Genomic DNA, 21436 nt, shown 5'->3' with positions numbered 1-21436 from the left:
CATGTGCACGGCAAAGACAGCCTTTGCCGTGCCGCTTTGTCTTTGCCGTGTGCATGTGCACGTCAAAGGTGCTTAAAATATTCCAGCTTTTTGCTGTTTCCGTTTAATCCATGCACATATAATTCACAAAATAGATATATATTTCCAGATACATATATAGCACAATATATAGACATTTGCACATCATCAACAACAAAGTTCAACCACTAATAGTCCAACAAAGTCCATACATAGAATGTTCCATACAATAGTCCAACAACAAAGTCCAACAACAAATTCATACATAGAATGTTCCAAGTCACACAACAAAGTTCATACAAGCAATGTCAACCTTCGCCACTTCCTTGTCCTTCGCCACTTCCTTGTCCTTCGCCACCTCCTTGTCCTCCTACAAGTTCATACATGCATAAGTGGCATGGAATGGCTAAACTTGACATGTAAGAACTAGAATTGACATGGAAGAACTAGAATTAACATGGAATGACTAAAATTGAACATAATCGCTAGAATTGACATGAAATAGCTAAAATTCAACATAATGGCTAAGAATGACATGGAATGACTAAAGTTGACATGTAAGAACTAGAATTGACATGGAAGAACTAGAATTGACATGGAATGACTAAAATTGACATGTAAGAACTAGAATTGACATGGAAGAACTAGAATTGACATGGAATGGCTAAAATTGAACATAGTCGCTAGAATTGACATGAAATGCTAAAATTCAACATAATGGCTAAGAATGACATGGAATGGCTAAAATTAACATGGAATAGCTAAAATTGAACATAATGGCTAAAATTGACATGGTTGAATGGCTAAAGTTCACAAGTGACATGGTATGGAAGAATTAGAAGTGTAGGAGAACTCACCTAGAAACTGCTGCAGGCTCCGGATGATGCCCGTATTGTTGACGGTCAAGCCAGGTGTCGGCGGGCTCGACTTGGCGCTTGCTGGAGGAGCGCCATCACAGCCGGATCGGGCGTGGGGATCTGCAATATCCAAAGTTCGGTTAGACAAGAAACAAGATTGAGACGGAGATATTAAGTTAACCACTTACAAAATGTGGGAACATAGGAGGACACGACGTGCTAGGACCACTACTCCCCGGTGGGGAAGTCAGCACGGCCTGGTTCATGAACATCTGCTGGAACATCTGCTGCTGTTGTTGCATCTGCTGCAACATCTGCTGCTGCATCTGCATGTTCTCCCTAAGCTGCTGCTGCATCTGCATCTGCTCCTCTTGGTGCCTCCGTTCCCTTTCTTCCATCTCCGCCTATGTTGTGTTGCCGCGATGTCAGTAACATTGCAATGGAAAACATGTAATGAAGCGTAGAGGATCGACGAAAAACTTACCCGTAACTTCTCCACAGCTAGGTCCGAAGCCCGTGGGCGGGTCTCTACCCGAGGCTGCTCGCTCGTACGCCCACGACGGATGCGGCGTAGAGATGGAATGGTCTTTGGGTCGACTAACCCGTCGACAATCCATAGGCGGCCACCCTTCTTGCCTTGTCCCGCAAGCACCGCAACCTCAACATCAAAGTCTTCGGTGGTTGGGTCGGCGTCTTCGCCGTGCTTGGCCTTGAACGACGAGCGGTACGCGCCACCACCGGGCCTCCGCTAGCCCGTTGACCCACACGGACCCCGTTTCGGGATGCGGCTCCCTCCTGGTCTTGGACTTTTGGAAAAGGCCAAACAAGTTTGGTGTCACGCTCGTCTTCACTTCCCGCAAAAGAGTACATGCAAGTAAGTGAAGAGGGACACCCTTGCGGGGCTAACAATAACATGAAACGAAAGAATGAAGAAACCATTTGCTCACCTCTTGCTGCAAGGTAAGGGCCAAGTTCTTGCTACCCAGTGAAGGAGATATGCCCTAGAGGCAATAATAAAGTGGTTATTATTTATATCTTTATGTTTATGATAAATGTTTATATATCATGCTATAATTGTATTAACCGAAACATTAGTACATGTGCGATATGTAGACAACAAGAAGTCCCTAGTATGCCTCTTAAACTAGCTTGTTGATTAATGGATGATTAGTTTCATAATCATGAACATTGGATGTTATTAATAACAAGGTTATGTCATTGTATGAATGATGTAATGGACACACCCAATTAAGCGTAGCATAAGATCTCGTCATTAAGTTATTTGCTATAATCTTTCGATACATAGTTACCTAGTCCTTATGACCATGAGATCATGTAAATCACTTATACCGGAAAGGTACTTTGATTACACCAAACGCCACTGCGTAAATGGGTGGTTATAAAGGTGGGATCAAGTATCCGGAAAGTATGAGTTGAGGCATATGGATCAACAGTGGGATTTGTCCATCCCGATGACAGATAGATATACTCCGGGCCCTCTCGGTGGAATGTCGTCTAATGTCTTGCAAGCATATGAATAAGTTCATAAGAGACCACATACCACGGTACGAGTAAAGAGTACTTGTCGGGAGACGAGGTTGAACAAGGTATAGAGTGATACCGAAGATCAAACCTCGGACAAGTAAAATATCGCGTGACAAAGGGAATTGGTATCGTATGTGAATGGTTCATTCGATCACTAAAGTCATCGTTGAATATGTGGGAGCCATTATGGATCTCCAGATCCCGCTATTGGTTATTGGTCGGAGTGAGTACTCGACCATGTCCGCATAGTTCACGAACCGTAGGGTGACACACTTAAAGTTGGATGTTGAAATGGTAGAACTTGAATATGGAATGGAGTTCGAATATTTGTTCGGAGTCCCGGATGAGATCCCGGACATCACGAGGAGTTCGGAATGGTCCGGAGAATAAGATTCATATATAGGATGTCATTTTATGTGAATTAAAATGATGCGGAAGGTTCTATGGAAGGTTCTAGAAGGTTCTAGAAAAGTCCGGAAGAAACCACCAAGGAAGGTGGAGTCCACATTGGACTCCACCTCCATGGCCGGCCAACCCTAGTGGGGGTGGAGTCCCAAGTGGACTCCCCCTTAGGAGGCCGGCCACCCCCCATATGGGAGGTGGAACTCCCACCTCTAGTGGGAGTCCTAGCTTGGGTAGGTTTCCCCACCATATGGAAGGTTTTTGTTTCGGGTCTTATTCGAAGACTTGGAGACCAACTCTTGGGGTTCCACCTATATAATGAGAGGCCAAGGGGAGGGGGCCGGCCACCCAAGAACCACCAAGGTGGCCGCACCCCTTAGTGGCCGGCGCCCCCCTCTCCCAAACCCTAGCGGCCTCTCTCCTCCACCACGTCCCGCACGCTTAGCGAAGCTCCGCCGGACTTCTCCACCACCACCGACACCACGCCGTCGTGCTGTCGGATTCAAGAGGAGCTACTACTTCCGCTGCCCGCTGGAACGGGGAGGTGGACGTCGTCTTCATCAACAACCGAACGTGTGACCGAGTACGGAGGTGCTGCCCGTTCGTGGCGCCGGAAGCGATCGTGATCAAGATCTTCTACGCGCTTTTGCAAGCGGCAAGTGAACGTCTACCGCAGCAACAAGAGCCTCATCTTGTAGGCTTTGGAATCTCTTCAAGGGTGAGACTCGATACCCCCTCGTTGATACCCTCTTCTAGATTGCATCTTGGCTTGGATTGCGTGTTCGCGGTAGGAAATTTTTTGTTTTCTACGCAACGTTATCCTACAGTGGTATCAGAGCCGTGTCTATGCATAGATGGTTGCACGAGTAGAACACAATGGTTTTGTGGGCGTTGATGCTCTTGTTATCTTTAGTTTGAGTACTTTGCATCTTTGTGGCATAGTGGGATGAAGCGGCTCGGACTAACTTTACATGACCGCGTTCATGAGACTTGTTCCTCGTTCGACATGCAACTTGTATTGCATAAGAGGCTTTGCGGGTGTCTGTCTCTCCTACTATAGTGAAGATTCAATTTACTCTTCTATTGAAAACATTAGTATCAACGTTTTGGTTCATGTTCGTAGGTAGATTAGATCTCTCTCGAAAACCCTAAACCACGTAAAATATGCAAACCAAATTAGAGACGTCTAACTTGTTTTTGCAGGGTTTGGTGATGTGATATGGCCATAATGTGATGATGAATATGTATGAGATGATCATTATTGTATTGTGGCAACCGGCAGGAGCCTTATGGTTGTCTTTAAATTTCATGTTGAGTAGTATTTCAAAGTAGTTGTAATAGTTGCTACATGGAGGACAATCATGAAGAAGGCGCCATTGACCTTGACGCTACGCCGACGATGATGGAGATCATGCCCGAAGATGATGGAGATCATGTTCCTGCTTTGGAGATGAAGATCAAAGGCGCAAAGACAAAAGGGCCATATCATATCACATATGAACTGCATGTGATGTTTATCCTTTTATGCATCTTATTTTGCTTAGATCGCGACGGTAGCATTATAAGATGATCCCTCACTAAAATCTCAAGATAATAAAGTGTTCATCCTTAGTAGCACCGTTACCAAGTCTTGTCGTTTCGAAGCATCTCGTGATGATCGGGTGTGATAGAATCAATAAGTACATACAACGGGTGCAAGACAGTTTTGCACATGCGGATACTAAGGTGGCCTTGACGAGCCTAGCATGTACAGACATGGTCTCGGAACACGTGATACCGAAAGGTAGAGCATGAATCATATGGTTGATATGATGAACACTTTGAGTGTTCGCCATTGAAATCACACCTTTTCTCGTGATGATCGGGTTTAGGTGTGGTGGATTTGGTTCATGTGATCACTAAGACAATGCGAGGGATATTGTTTTGAGTGGAAGTTCACCTAGATTTTTAATTATATTGAATTAAAATTTGAACTCAATTTGTCATAAACTTAGTCTAAACTTTTGCAAATATATGTTGTAGAGATGGCGTCCCGAATCAATTTTAATCAGTTCCTAGAGAAAGAGAAACTTAAGAGCAACGGTAGCAACTTCACCGACTGGTTCCGTCATGTGAGGATCTTCCTCTCGGCGGAAATCTGCAATATGTGCTTGATGCACCGCTAGGTGACCCTCCTGCAGAAACTGAAACCGATGAAGTAAAAGCTGTTTACGAGACTCGGAAAATTCGGTACTCTCAAGTTCAGTGTGCCATCCTGTGCAGTCTGGAATCCGATCTTCAAAAATGTTTTGAGCACCACGATCCTCATGAGTTGATGAAAGAGCTGAAAGCTATTTTTGAGACTCATGCGGCCGTGGAATGCTATGAAGCATCAAAACAATTCTTCGACTGCATGATGGAAGAAGGCAGCTCCGTTAGTGAGCACATGCTCGCCATGACCGGGCATGCGAAGAAACTCGGTGACTTGGGAATAGTGATTCCTAACGGATCGGGGATAAATCGTGTCCTTCAATCATCGCCACCAAGTTACAAGAACTTCGTGATGAACTACAATATGCGGAACATGAACAAGGAGTTACCTCGAACTTTTTGGCATGCTAAAAGCTGCTGAGATTGAGATCAAGAAAGAGCACCAAGTGTTGATGGTCAACAAGACCACCAGTTTCAAGAAACAGGGCAAGTCTAAGGGAAAATTCAAGAAGGGTGGCAAGAAAGCTGTCACGCCTCCTGTGAAACCTAAGAACGGCCCTAAGCCTGATGCTGAGTGCTATTACTGCAAGGAGAAGGGACACTGGAAGCGTAATTGCTCCAAGTATCTGGCTGATCTGAAGAGCGGCTTTGTCAAGAAGAAGAAAGAAGGTATATCTGATATACATGTTATAGATGTTCATTTCACTGGTTCTCGTTCTAGTACCCGGGTATTTGATACCGGTTCGGTTGCTCACATTTGTAACTCGAAACAGGAACTAAAGAATAAACGACAACTCGCTGAAAGATGAAGTGACGATGCGCGTTGGAAACGGATCCAAGGTCAATGTGATCGCGAGTCGGCACACTTCCTCTACATCTACCTTCGGGATTAGTTTTAAGCCTAAATAATTGTTATTATGTACCTGCGTTGAGCATGAACATTATATCTGGATCTTGTTTAATGCAAGACGGTTATTCATTCAAGTCTGAGAATAATGGTTGTTCTATTTTTATGAATAATATCTTTTATGGTCGAGCACCACAAAAGAATGGCTTATTTCTGTTAGATCTCGATGGTAGTGATACGCATATACATAACGTTAATCCTAAGCGAATTAAATTGAATGATAATTCTACTTATATGTGGCACTGTCGTCATGGTCATATTGGAGTGAAACGCATGAAGAAACTCCATACTGATGGATTACTTGAATCACTTGATTTTGAGTCACTTGATAGATGCGAAGCATGTCTAATGGGAAAAATGACTAAGACTCCATTTTCTGGTATGATGGAGCGAGCTACTGACTTATTGGAAATCATACATACCGATGTATGCGGACCAATGAGCGTAGCATCGCGCGGTGGTTATCGTTATGTTCTAACCTTCACAGATGATCTGAGTAGATATGGGTATATCTATTTCATGAAACATAAATCCGAAACTTTCGAGAAGTTTAAGGAATTTCAAAGTGAAGTATAAAATCAACGTAACAAGAAGATTAAATTTCTACGATCTGATCGTGGAGGTGAATATCTGAGTTATGAGTTTGGCATGCATTTAAAGAAATGCGGAATACTTTCACAATTGACACCGCCGGGAACACCTCAACGTAATGGTGTGTCCGAACATCGTAATCGAACTCTCTTAGATATGGTTCGTTCTATGATGTCTCTTACTGATTTGCCGTTATCATTTTGGAGTTATGCATTAGAGACAGCCGCATTCACTTTAAATAGAGCACCATCAAAATCCGTAGAAACGACACCGTATGAACTATGGTTTAATAAGAAACCTAAGCTGTCGTTCCTGGAAGTTTGGGGTTGCGAAGCCTATGTAAAGAAGTTACAACCGGACAAGCTAGAACCCAAAGCGGAGAAATGCGTCTTCATAGAATACCCTAAGGAAACTTTCTATCACAGATCCGAAGGCAAAATCTTTGTTGCTAAGAACGGAACCTTTCTTGAGAAAGAATTTCTCACTAAAGAAGTGACTGGAAGAAAAGTAGAACTCGATGAGATTGATGAATCTATACTCGTTGATCGAGTAGCGCAAGCATCGGAAATTGTACCTGTACCGCCTACACCAGACAACAGAGGAAGCTAATGATAATGATCATGAAACTTCGAACGAGGAAACTACCGAACCTCGCAGATCGACAAGGGAACGTGCCACTCCTGATTGGTATGATCCTTGTCTAAATGTCATGATTGTGGATAACAATGATGAGGACCCTGCGACGTATGAAGAAGCGATGATGAGCCCGTATTCCAACAAATGGCAAGTAGCCATGAAATCCGAAATGGGATCCATGTATGATAACAAAGTATGGACTTTGGTAGACTTACCTGATAGCCGAAAGGCTGTCGAGAATAAATGGATCTTCAAGAGAAAAACATATGCTGATGGTAATATTACTGTCTATAAAGCTCGACTTGTCGCAAAGGGTTTCCGACAAATTCAAGGAGTTGACTATGATGAGACTTTCTCACCCGTAGCGAAGCTAAAATCTGTGAGGATTTTGTTAGCAATAGCTGCATTTTTCGATTATGAGATTTGGCAGATGGATGTCAAAACGGCGTTCCTTAATGGAGACATTGAGGAAGAGTTGTATATGGTACAACCCAAAGGTTTTGTCGATCCTAAAAATGTCGACAAAGTATGCAAACTTCAGCGTTCAATCTATGGACCGAAGCAAGCATCGAGAAGTTGGAACCGACGCTTTGATAAGGTGATCAAAGACTTCGGGTTTATACGATGGTCATGGAGAGGCCTCGTATTTACAAGAAAGTGAGTGGGAGCTCCGTAGCATTCCCGATATTATATGTAGATGACATATTATTGATCGGGAATGATATAAAACTATTAAGCAAGTGTTAAAGGTTATTTGAATAATAGTTTTTCAATGAAAGACCTTGGTGAAGCATCGTATATATTAGGCATCAAGATTTATAGAGATAGATCAAGACGCCTAATAGGGCTATCACAGAGTACATATCTCGGACAAGATTCTAAAGAAGTTTAGAATGGACGAAAGTAAGAAAGGGTTCTTACCTATGTTACAAGGCAAAGTCTTGAGTAAGACTCAAGGACCGGCTACGGCAGAAGAAAGAGAAAGGATGAGTAAAATCCCCTATGCCTCGGCAGTAGGATCTATCATGTATGCCATGTTATGTACTAGACCGGATATAGCACATAATGTTAGTTTGACTAGCAGATATCAAAGTGATCCAGGAATGGAACACTGGACAGCGGTCAAGAATATCCCGAAGTACTTGAAAAGAACTAAGGATATGTTTCTTTGTTATGGAGGTGACCAAGAGCTCGTTGTAAGTGGTTACACCGATGCAAGTTGGAACACCGATCCCGATGACTCTAAGTCACAATCCGGGTACGTGTTTATATTGAATGGTGCTGCAGATAGTCGGGCAAGCTCGAAGCAGTGCACGGTGGCGAAGTCTTCAACGGAATCAGAGTACATAGCGGCTTCAGAGGCTTCATCAGAAGCGGTATGGATGAAGAGGTTCATTGTAGAGCTCGGTGTGGTTCCTAGTGCATTGGACCCATTAATCATTTATCGTGATAACATGGGTGCCATCGCCAATGCACAAGAGCCAAGGTCACACAAGAGGTCGAAGCATATCAAGTCTGCGTTACCACTCGATTCGTGAGTACATCGAAGATGGAGAAGTAAAGATTTGCAAAGTACACACCGATCCGAATGTAGCAGATCCGTTGACTAAAGCTCTCCCTAGGGCAAAGCATGACCAACACCGTGAATGCCATGGGTGTTAGGTATATTACAATGTAATCTAGATTATTGACTCTAGTGCAAGTGGGTGATTGAAGGAGATATGCCCTAGAGGCAATAATAAAGTGGTTATTATTTATATCTTTATGTTTATGATAAATGTTTATATATCATGCTATAATTGTATTAACCGAAACATTAGTACATGTGTGATATGTAGACAACAAGAAGTCCCTAGTATGCCTCTTAAACTAGCTTGTTGATTAATGGATGATTAGTTTCATAATCATGAACATTGGATGTTATTAATAACAAGGTTATGTCATTGTATGAATGATGTAATGGACACACCCAATTAAGCGTAGCATAAGATCTCGTCATTAAGTTATTTGCTATAAGCTTTCGATACATAGTTACCTAGTCCTTATGACCATGAGATCATGTAAATCACTTATACCGGAAAGGTACTTTGATTACACCAAACGCCACTTCGTAAATGGGTGGTTATAAAGGTGGGATTAAGTATCCGGAAAGTATGAGTTGAGGCATATGGATCAACAGTGGGATTTGTCCATCCCGATGATGGATAGATATACTCGGGCCCTCTCGGTGGAATGTCGTCTAATGTCTTGCAAGCATATGAATAAGTTCATAAGAGACCACATACCACGGTACGAGTAAAGAGTACTTGTCAGGAGACGAGGTTGAACAAGGTATAGAGTGATACCGAAGATCAAACCTCGGACAAGTAAAATATTGCGTGACAAAGGGAATTGGTATCGTATGTGAATGGTTCATTCGATCACTAAAGTCATCGTTGAATATGTGGGAGCCATTATGGATCTCCAGATCCCGCTATTGGTTATTGGTCGGAGTGAGTACTCGACCATGTCCGCATAGTTCACGAACCGTAGGGTGACACACTTAAAGTTGGATGTTGAAATGGTAGAACTTGAATATGGAATGGAGTTCGAATATTTGTTCGGAGTCCCGGATGAGATCCCGGACATCACGAGGAGTTCCGGAATGGTCCGGAGAATAATATTCATATATAGGATGTCATTTTATGTGAATTAAAATGATGCGGAAGGTTCTATGGAAGGTTCTAGAAGGTTCTAGAAAAGTCCGGAAGAAACCACCAAGGAAGGTGGAGTCCACATGGGACTCCACCTCCATGGCCGGCCAACCCTAGTGGGGGTGGAGTCCCAAGTGGACTCCCCCTTAGGGGGCCGGCCACCCCCCCATATGGGAGGTGGAACTCCCACCTCTAGTGGGAGTCCTAGCTTGGGTAGGTTTCCCCACCATATGGAAGGTTTTTGTTTCGGGTCTTATTCGAAAACTTGGAGACCAACTCTTGGGGTTCCACCTATATAATGAGAGGCCAAGGGAGGGGGCCGGCCACCCAAGAACCACCAAGGTGGCCGCACCCCTTAGTGGCCGGCGCCCCCTCTCCCAAACCCTAGCGGCCTCTCTCCCGCACCACGTCCCGCACGCTTAGCGAAGCTCCGCCGGACTTCTCCACCACCACCGACACCACGCCGTCGTGCTGTCGGATTCAAGAGGAGCTACTACTTCCGCTGCCCGCCGGAACGGGGAGGTGGACGTCGTCTTCATCAACAACCGAACGTGTGACCGAGTACGGAGGTGCTGCCCGTTCGTGGCGCCGGAAGCGATCGTGATCAAGATCTTCTACGCGCTTTTGCAAGCGGCAAGTGAACGTCTACCGCAGCAACAAGAGCCTCATCTTGTAGGCTTTGGAATCTCTTCAAGGGTGAGACTCGATACCCCCTCGTTGATACCCTCTTCTAGATTGCATCTTGGCTTGGATTGCGTGTTCGCGGTAGGAATTTTTTTGTTTTCTATGCAACGTTATCCTACACCCAGGACATATGATCCACCTCCCATCTCTAAACGCTTCAGCTTGCCCTCCTCGTGCTTCCGGGCGTACTCGGGGGATGTCCACCATATGACCATCGCAAGAAAGCACGCCTTGTCTTCCCCGACGTACTGAGGAGGGTTCTACATACACAAGATAGACCCATTATTAGAACATAAACTACATGAAAATGCGGAAATAAATAACACATCGATGCTAATACCTGCAGGTACTGCCACGGTGCCATGAGCGTATCCCGACAATCAGCCTTACTCATCCAAACTTTGCGCTCGGTGTGCCAGTCGCGGACGCACTGGACGCGTGCCTCGTAGTGCATGCCAGTCACCCTCACCCTGCACAACTCGTGTAGGATAACGTCGCACGCAATTTCCTCGCCCTCAGCCCTCGTGAAGTATTTCTGCAACCATGCACATAGGTAAAACAAGAGGAATTAGAGCAACTATTGGTAGTCAAGAAGTGTTTGAATACTAAGAAGCCAAAAGTCACGTACCCAGAAGTGGCGGACAACCCGCTCTTGCATGTTGGTGCACTTGCTGCTAGGATCTTCCGCGTAGCTGTAGTGCTTCCAAGTCCAAGCCACATCGTGGCCATCACTAGGGAGATTGACAATCCCAGGGAAATGCTTCCTAATTAGGCCTCCAAGGATGTTCGAGTACTCACGTGTCGGCTTCCTCCTCGGGTCACCATACTTGAACATGCTGCACAACAAAATGCCAAAATCAGTATGCATGTGATAAAAATTTGTATAATGATAAAAATTTCAATAATGGAATGCCAAAATCAGCATGTACCTCTTTCCAGCGGGCACGAGAACAACATCGCGGAAGGCCCAAGTTTTTAGCTTGGGGAGTTTCGTAATCCCGTGCTTATACGGCTTCTTGTCCCGTGGTTCCAGCCTAGGATCGGCTGCAACGTACACCTCCTCCTCGGGCGGATACCAAGCTAGGTCTGGGTTTAGCTCCTGCGGCAAACCCCCAACCCCTCATCCTCCTCGAGGTCCTCCCCACCGTCCTGCCCACCGTCCTCCTCGTCCTGCCCACCGTGCTCCTCACCGTCCTCCTCGTCCTCCCCACCCCAGTGCTCCTCGTCATCATCCTCGGCTGGGGGAGGACTAGGAGAAGGGGTACAATGTCGCCGTGGCTGGGCATTCTTCCTCCGTGGTGGAGGGCTAGGAGGAGCGCTAGGAGGACGTGTCTGCGACGAACCACTCGAAAGTCCCACAAGCTCAGCCACGGCCTTGATCTTCTTTTTGAAACCTCCCTTTCTTTTTCTTGGCGGCATGTTTCAATCACTTGCAAACACAATGAAAAGAGTGGTTTACTAGTATGCAATGTAAACAGATGAATATTAGTGAAATCAACAATAATGCAAATATATAAGTAGATGAATATTAGTAGATAGATCATAGTTTATTACAAATAGCACATAGTTCAGTACATAGATCATAGTTTATTACAAATAGCACATAGTTCAGTACATAGATCATAGTTTATTACAAATAGCACATAGTTCAGTACATAGGATAGCCTCACAATTACAACTACATAGATCAGTAGCCTATGTCGACATCCGTAATCGGACCACATGTTTCATCATCATCAGGCTCAGCGAACCAATAATCATCGATGAAACCTGGAGGTGGTTCCAGATACACGTTCATGTTCTTACCTGGGTATTTTGGTCCTGGGATTATCATCGACACAAACATGTACTCTGATCTCGTGCAGACGCCAGGGGGTAGGTTTAGGGGAATAACAAACACTGGCCAACAACTGTATACCGCAGCCGACATACCATATGGATTGAACCCATCGGTTGATATCGCAATTGCTACGCTCCTCGGGTCACCGGCTTTCAGGGGATATTTCTTGACAAAGTTCTTCCATGCAGTACCATCCGACGGATGTATCATCTTGCCACCGTGCTGGTCTGATCCCTTCTACAGCCCACCTCATCTCGCTGGGCGGTATCCTCGGTCATGAAGAGCCGCTGGATCCTCGGTAGGACCGGAAGATAGCGGAGGATATTCTTGGCAACCGTGGTCCGCCTCTTCCGACCATCACCATTGGTGTCAACCTCAAAGTACCTAGAGATTTTGCAATGGATGCAATAGTTTGTGTTAGCATGCTCCTCTCCGAATAGCATGCATCCCTTTGGACAAGCGTGTATCTCGCTGAGATGACATCTTGAGGTCACCGAGCAATTTTTTCGAATAGTAGAAGTTTTGCGGCAAGAGGTGCCCTTTCGGCGGAATGCTGCCAACGAGGACCAGAAGTTCATCGAACCCATCTCCGCACAGGTTCCCGTGGCACTTAAAGGCCAAAAGGCGAGCGATGGCATCTAGTTGGGTAACATCTGTATTTATGTGTAGGGGTTTCTGCGAAGCAAACAAAGCCTCGTAATACTTCTTTGTGTTTTCCTCCGGCTCCTCACTTGTCTCCGCATCCCTAGATGTCTCCGCCTCTACATGAGGGCTTTCAGGCACATTACCATTAGCCAAGTTCTCTAGGCACCTATCAAACCCAAGTATCATATTCTCTCGTAGGCTGAATCTGCCGCACCTCCTTCCTAGCACGTTTCTTCGCCTTTTCTCCATGAAAAGTCCAAATCTTGTAGGACGGTTTGAACCCGGACTTGATCGGGTGAAGACTCATAGTTTCCTTGTCCTGTGTTTTTTGGTTGTTGCACTTACTACAAGGGCAAAAAACTGTCCTGGGTCTGCTACGGATGTCAAACGCCCTGTCCACGAACTGCTTGGTCTTTTCTCCCCATTCCTCAGTATATTTCCACGGACCAATTCTGCCATCGTACATCCAGTCACGATTATCCATCCTCTAACCAGCACCAAAACAGACAAACTTAGAATTTATATCAAACATGATCCGCATTTTAATTTTTCCTTTTTTACGCATGCATCAACTCCGAATCTCTACTAGGTGGGCTCCTAGCAGCCGCCGGATCCGTAGATTGAGTACGTTCTCCCTGCTCTACCCTGATCCGAGACAGAATTTCGGCAGCACCTCCCCGCTGCTCTCCCGATACACGTCTTGCCAAAAAGCCGAGAGGGGTGTGCATCCGGAGAACAACGGGGAGGCGCTGCCGAAATCCCGACTCGGATCGGGATAGAGCAGGGAGAACGTACCCAACTACGCATCCGTCGACTGTCCCGATAAATGCCGTAAGAGTTACGCTTCATAATATGCGAGACCACTAATGCATATTTATCCGCGTAACCCTTACGGTCGGGAAAAGACGCCTAGGTAACGCGACATACTTGGTGATCTAGACCCAAAAAAAAACCTAGGTACATAGGGGCGAGATTTTTACCCTTTACGCGTGAGCGAATCGGCGAAGAAGATCTGGGACGCCCCCTCAAAGAACCCGCGACGCCGCCCCCCCGTGTCCACCTCGAAGAAGATCCAGGACGCCCCCTCAGAGACCCTCGCGACGCTGCCCCCGTGTCCACCTCGAAGCATCGCCTGCATAGTGAGAAAATGAATTACTAATGGAAGCGAACACAAATTTTTTTGACAACTATTACTTATAATTTGCTTGCATCACATTATAATCGGACGAGGGCTGGGGCGCACACATATTTCACAACTTTTACCGCAACACATTATCTTTTTTTTCTATATTGGCCTATTTCTAACCTACACTACCGCAACACATTAAAATTCTACACTAAATCCTAAACTAAACTACACTAAGTCCCTACACTAACTACACAAGATGCAGGGATGTATTGGAGGAGGCTGGGGCGCACTTACTTGGTGCCGGTGAGCCGCACGAGGGGAGCTGCCGCGCGGGGCGACAAGGCGGGAGGAGGACGCCTGCCGGCGCATCACCGAGCCGGGAGGAGGGGGCCCGGCGCGCAGGGAGGCGAGGCGGCGGCGGCACGACGCGGGAGGGCAGGAGGAGGCCGGGAGCACGTCAGGGCGGGGGCCTTCACGAGGAGGTGGGCTGGCGCGGCGGTGGCGGGGCAGAGGCAGCGAGGCGGTGGCGCGGCGCGATGGGGGCAGGGCGAGGCGGCGGCGGCACGACGGGAGGGCAGGAGGAGGCCGGGAGCGCGTCGGGGCGGGGGCAGGCTAGGGCGAGCGGCGGCGGCGCGGCGGGACGGGGGGCAGAGCGAGGCGGCGGCGCGGCGGGATGGGGGCAGGCGGCGGCGCGGCGGGACGGGGGCAGGCGGCGGCGCGGCGGGACGGGGGCAGGCGGCGGCGCTAGGTCGAGCTGAGATGTGTGTGCGTGCGCGTGTGGTCGAGCTGGTGGCCAGGTCGGGCCGACGCGAACGGATAACCCCTCGGCTCTTTGCCGAGCGGGCGTCTTTGCCGTGCGCCCTGCGAGCTTTGCCGTGCGACACTGGCCCTTTGCCGTGCGCCCGTGGCTACCCGCACGGCAAAGACAGCCTTTTCCGTCCACCTTATCTTTGTCGTGCGTCTGTGCACGGCAAAGACCAACTTTGTCGTGCGCCATAGTCTTTGCCGTGTGCACACGCACGGCAAAGATGCTGAAAATTATCGCAAATACATATATACATCCAAATTCATATATAGCACAATATATAGAGCATTTGCACATCATCAACAACAAAGTTCATACAATAATAGTCCATACAATAGTCCAACAAAGTTCATACATAGAATGGAACCTCGCGCGGTGAAATCTAGGCTGAAGTGTCCCGCTGCGGGTATACCGGTGGCTATAATGTGCCAAAGTGTGCCAAACCTAGGTTTCCATGTGTATATGGACTAATCAAAACTAAACCTATCAAAAATTATGTTGGTGGAACCTCGCGCGGAGAAATCTAGGGGGGTAGACCCCCCGAGGCACGCAGACCGCCATTTTCGGGAGAGAACGACCGCCGGAGCACCGGAATGCCACCAACACTTGCATGTGGACCTAGGATATGTGTGAAAGTGTGGTGGAAGGTGTGATTTACCAAATGGTGCAAGGCATTGCTCCCATGTGTGACATTCCTCTCTTTCAGGAGATAGCACTTGGAAGATTCCTCGACTTGTAGGCTGAAGTGTCCCGCTGCGGGTATACCGGTGGCTACAATGTGCCAAAGTGTGCCAAACCTAGCTTTCCATGTGTATATAGCCTAAACAAAACTAAACCTACCAAAAAGTATGTTGGTGGAACCTCGCGCGGAGAAATCTAGGGGGGTAGACCCCCCGAGGCACGCAGACCGCCGTTTTCGGGGGATGACCCCCGGAGCACCGGAATGCCACCAAAACTTGCAAGTGGACCTAGGATATGTTTGAAAGTGTGTTGGAAGGTGTGATTCACCAAATGGTGCAAGGCATAGCTCCCATGTGTGAGATTCCTCTCTTTCGGGCGATAACACTTGGAAGATTCCTCGACTTGTAGGCTGAAGTGTCCCGCTGCGGGTATACCGGAGGCTATAGTGTGCCAAATGGTGTCAAACCTAGCTTTCCATGTGTATATGGACTAATCAAAACTAAACCTATCAAAAAGTATGTAGGTGGAACCTCGCGCGGAGAAATCTAGGGGGGTAGACCCCCCGAGGCACGCAGACCGCCGTTATCGGGGGGGAACGATCGCCGGGGCACCGGAATACCACCAACACTTGCAAGTGGACCTAGGATATGTGTCAAAGTGTGTTGGAAGGTGTGAATCACCAAATGGTGCAAGGCATAGCTCCCATGTGTGAGATTCCTCTCTTTCGGGCGATAACACTTGGAAGATTCCTCGACTTGTAGGCTGTGAAGTGTCCCGCTGCGGGTATACCGGAGGCTATAGTGTGCCAAATGGTGTCAAACCTAGCTTTCCATGTGTATATGGACTAATCAAAACTAAACCTATAAAAAGTATGTAGGTGGAACCTCGCGCGGAGAAATCTAGGGGGGTAGACCCCCCGAGGCACGCAGACCGCCGTTATCGGGGGGGAACGATTGCCGGGGCACCGGAATACCACCAACACTTGCAAGTGGACCTAGGATATGTGTCGAAGTGTGTTGGAAGGTGTGATTCACCAAATGGTGCAAGGCATAGCTCCCATGTGTGACATTCCTCTCTTTCGGGCGATAATACTTGGAAGATTCCTCGACTTGTAGGTCGAAGTGTCCCGTCGCGGGTATACCGGTGGCTACAATGTGCCAAAGTGTGCCAAACCTAGCTTTCCATGTGTATATGTACTAAACAAAACTAAACCTACCAAAAAGTATGTTGGTGGAACCCGCGCGGAGAAATCTAGGGGTAGACCCCTCGGGGCACGTAGACCGCCGTTTTCGGGGGGGAACGATCGCCGGGGCACCGGAATGCCACCAAAACTTGCAAGTGGACCTAGGATATGTTTGAAAGTGTGTTGGAAGGTGTGATTCACCAAATGGTGCAAGGCATAGCTCCCATGTGTGAGATTCCTCTCTTTCAGGCGATAACACTTGGAAGATTCCTCGACTTGTAGGTCGAAGTGTCCTCGTCGGGTATACTCGGAGGCTATAGTGTGCCAAATGGTGTCAAACCTAGCTTTCCATGTGTATATGGACTAATCAAAACTAAACCTATAAAAAGTATGTAGGTGGAACCTCGCGGAGAAATCTAGGGGGTAGACCCCCGAGGCACGCAGCACCGCCGTTATCGGGGGGGAACGATTGCCGGGGCACCGGAATACCACCAACACTTGCAAGTGGACCTAGGATATGTGTCGAAGTGTGTTGGAAGGTGTGATTCACCAAATGGTGCAAGGCATAGCTCCCATGTGTGACATTCCTCTCTTTCGGGCGATAATACTTGGAAGATTCCTCGACTTGTAGGTCGAAGTGTCCGCTGCGGGTATACCGGTGGCTACAATGTGCCAAAGTGTGCCAAACCTAGCTTTCCATGTGTATATGTATTAAACAAAACTAAACCTACCAAAAAGTATGTTGGTGAAACCCCGCGCGGAGAAATCTAGGGGGGTAGACCCCCCGAGGCACGCAGACCGCCGTTTTCGGGGGGGAACGATCGCCGGGGCACCGGAATACCACCAAAACTTGCAAGTGGACCTAGGATATGTTTGAAAGTGTGTTGGAAGGTGTGATTCACCAAATGTTGCAAGGCATAGCTCCCATGTGTGAGATTCCTCTCTTTCGGGCGATAACACTTGGAAGATTCCTCGACTTGTAGGCTGAAGTGTCCCGCTGCGGGTATACCGGAGGCTATAGTGTGCCAAATGGTGTCAAACCTAGCTTTCCATGTGTATATGGCCTAAACAAAACTAAACCTATCAAAAAGTATGTAGGTGGAACCTCGCGCGGAGAAATCTAGGGGGGTAGACCCCCCGAGGCACGCAGACCGCCGTTATCGGGAGAGAACGACCGCCGGAGCACCGGAATACCACCAACACTTGCAAGTGGACCTAGGATATGTGTCAAAGTGTGTTGGAAGGTGTGATTCACCAAATGGTGCAAGGCATAGCTCCCATGTGTGACATTCCTCTCTTTCGGGCGATAACACTTGGAAGATTCCTCGACTTGTAGGTCGAAGTGTCCCGCTGCGGGTATACCGGTGGCTACAATGTGCCAAAGTGTGCCAAACCAAGCTTTCCATGTGTATATGGCCTAAACAAAACTAAACCTATCAAAAAGTATGTTGGTGGAACCTCGCGCGGAGAAATCTAGGGGGGTAGACCCCCGAGGCACGCAGACCGCCGTTATCGGGGGGGAACGACCGCCGGACCACCGGAATACCACCAAAACTTGCATGTGGACCTAGGATATGTGTGAAAGTGTGTTGGAAGGTGTGATTCACCAAATGGTGCAAGGCATAGCTCCCATGTGTGAGATTCCTCTCTTTCGGGCGATAACACTTGGAAGATTCCTCGACTTGTAGGCTGAAGTGTCCCGCTGCGGGTATACCGGTGGCTACAATGTGCCAAAGTGTGTCAAACCTAGCTTTCCATGTGTATATGGCCTAAACAAAACTAAACCTATCAAAAAGTATGTTGGTGGAACCTCGCGCGGAGAAATGTAGGGGGGTAGACCCCCCGAGGCACGCAGACCGCCGTTATCGGGAGAGAACGACCGCCGGAGCACCGGAATACCACCAACACTTGCATGTGGACCTAGGATATGTGTGAAAGTGTGGTGGAAGGTGTGATTCACCAAATGGTGCAAGGCATTGCTCCCATGTGTGACATTCCTCTCTTTCAGGCGATAGCACTTGGAAGATTCCTCGACTTGTAGGTCGAAGTGTCCCGCTCGCGGGTATACCGGTGGCTACAATGTGCCAAAGTGTGCCAAACCTAGCTTTCCATGTGTATATAGCCTAAACAAAACTAAACCTACCAAAAAGTATGTTGGTGGAACCTCGCGCGGAGAAATCTAGGGGGGTAGACCCCCCGAGGCACGCAGACCGCCGTTTTCGGGGGGGAATGACCCCCGGAGCACCGGAATGCCACCAAAACTTGCAAGTGGACCTAGGATATGTTTGAAAGTGTGTTGGAAGGTGTGATTCACCAAATGGTGCAAGGCATAGCTCCCATGTGTGAGATTCCTCTCTTTCGGGCGATAACACTTGGAAGATTCCTCGACTTGTAGGTCTGAAGTGTCCCGTCACGGGTATACCGGAGGCTATAGTGTGCCAAAGTGTGCCAAACCTAGCTTTCCATGTGTATATGGCCTAAACAAAACTAAACCTATCAAAAAGTATGTTGGTGGAACCTCCCGCGGAGAAACCTAGGGGGGTAGACCCCCCGAGGCACGCAGACCGCCGTTATCGGGAGAGAACGACCGCCGGAGCACCGGAATACCACCAACACTTGCATGTGGACCTAGGATATGTGTGAAAGTGTAGTGGAAGGTGTGATTCACCAAATGGTGCAAGGCATTGCTCCCATGTGTGACATTCCTCTCTTTCAGGCGATAACACTTCGAAGATTCCTCGACTTGTAGGCTGAAGTGTCCCGCTGCGGGTATACCGGTGGCTACAATGTGCCAAAGTGTGCCAAACCTAGCTTTCCATGTGTATATGGACTAATAAAAACTAAACCTATCAAAACGTATGTTGGTGGACCCTCGCGCGGTGAAATCTAGGGGGGTAGACCCCCCGAGGCACGCAGACCGCCGTTTTCGGGAGAGAACGACGGCCGGAGCACCGGAATGCCACCAAAACTTGCATGTGGACCTAGGATATGTGTGAAAGTGTGGTGGAAGGTGTGATTCAACAAATGGTGCAAGGCATTGCTCCCATGTGTGACATTCCTCTCTTTCAGGCGATAACACTTGGAAGATTCCTCGACTTGTAGGCTGAAGTGTCCCGCTGCGGGTATACCGGTGGCTACAATGTGCCAAATGGTGTCAAACCTAGCTTTCCATGTGTATATGGCCTAATCAAAACTAAACCTACCAAAAAGTATGTTGGTGGAACCTCGCGCGGAGAAATCTAGGGGGGTAGACCCCTCGAGGCACGCAGACCGCCGTTTTCGGGGGGGAATGACCCCCGGAGCACCGGAATGCCACCAAAACTTGCAAGCGGACCTAGGATATGTGTAAAAGTGTGTTGGAATGTGTGATTCACCAAATGGTGCAAGGCTGTGTGGCCGGCCTCTTTTTCAGGCGATAGCACTTGGAAGATCCCCGAACGCGGTTTGTTTACTCCGAAACCCCGATATGTTGGAGGGGAGTAAGGACTTAGAGTACTTGTCGTATAGCAAAAATATGGTATAAACATTGCATTAATCAAGATGTGGTACTTGTCATATTTCAAGAATAAAATGTAAGCATTAAAATAAGTACAATATAGAAAGAAAAAGGAGAAAATACCACAAGGCACACGGCAAAGGAAAATGTGCACGGCAAAGCAGCCTTTGCCGTGCGACAGCCTTTGCCGTGCGGGTGGGGCTGGCGCACGGCAAAGGACCTCTCACGGCAATGCCTTGTTCTCTTTGCCGTGCGTCTTTTCATTGCCGTGCGCTTTCCTGAGGCTTTGCCGTGCGCTTTATCTTTGCCGTGTGCCGTAGGTCCTCTTTGCCGTGCGATGCTCGTTGCCGTGCGTTTTTTGTTTATGTTGCACGGCAAAGTATTCTTTGCCGTGTGCGAGCACACGGCAAAAGGTGGATGCACGGCAACGAGCTTTTTTCCCGTAGCGATGGTTTTCTTCTTCCGGCCTAAGTGGCGTGACTTGGCTCTCATCACGCCAATAAGACCATGATATACCAGTGGGTATATTTTCGCTGCGAGAGTCTAATAAGGTCATAGGCGGACCCAACCGTCCCTAAGCCCGGGCACGCGCCCAACCTTCCAGCCGGCGGCGCAGCCTATTTTAATAAAAATTTGATGAATATTTTGATAAAAATTTGGCCGGGCTTATAGTGCATCAGGCTTGATAAAATCTTGAGTCCGCCACTGAATAAGGTCATCTCTCTAGCGAGTTCACATAGACAACACTATCCCGAATTAGGAAGCCAACAACATATGAATTTGAAGATTAGAGGCAGGGCGTTCTTCAGTAAATGGAGCCATTCTACTTTCCGATGTTGTCAATCTCCATAGGACCGTCCTTGTCCACTGTAGCGCCGACTGAACTTTCAGCTGCTATGAAGCACACCGTGCACTCTCCCATGTGCATCTACGTTGCATCAACTCTCGGAGCACACCTCCATGGACGTGGTAGGCCTAGAGGACCTGATCAGTCTGAGAGGCTTGTTCAGCTACACCCTACACCAGTGGTTTTTGTTCTTCCCAACTTGTTGGCATTGGCACAAACAGCTGGTGTGCAAAGAAGCATGTAGAGCGAAAAAAAAAAGCAACAGCATGCATGGTACGGTACGGTGA

The sequence above is a fragment of the Lolium rigidum genome, chromosome 1, assembly GCF_022539505.1.
Source record: "Lolium rigidum isolate FL_2022 chromosome 1, APGP_CSIRO_Lrig_0.1, whole genome shotgun sequence".
NCBI lineage: Eukaryota > Viridiplantae > Streptophyta > Magnoliopsida > Poales > Poaceae > Lolium > Lolium rigidum.
The sequence above is the reverse complement of the archived record's forward strand: the minus strand, read 5'-3'. Positions refer to the sequence as shown.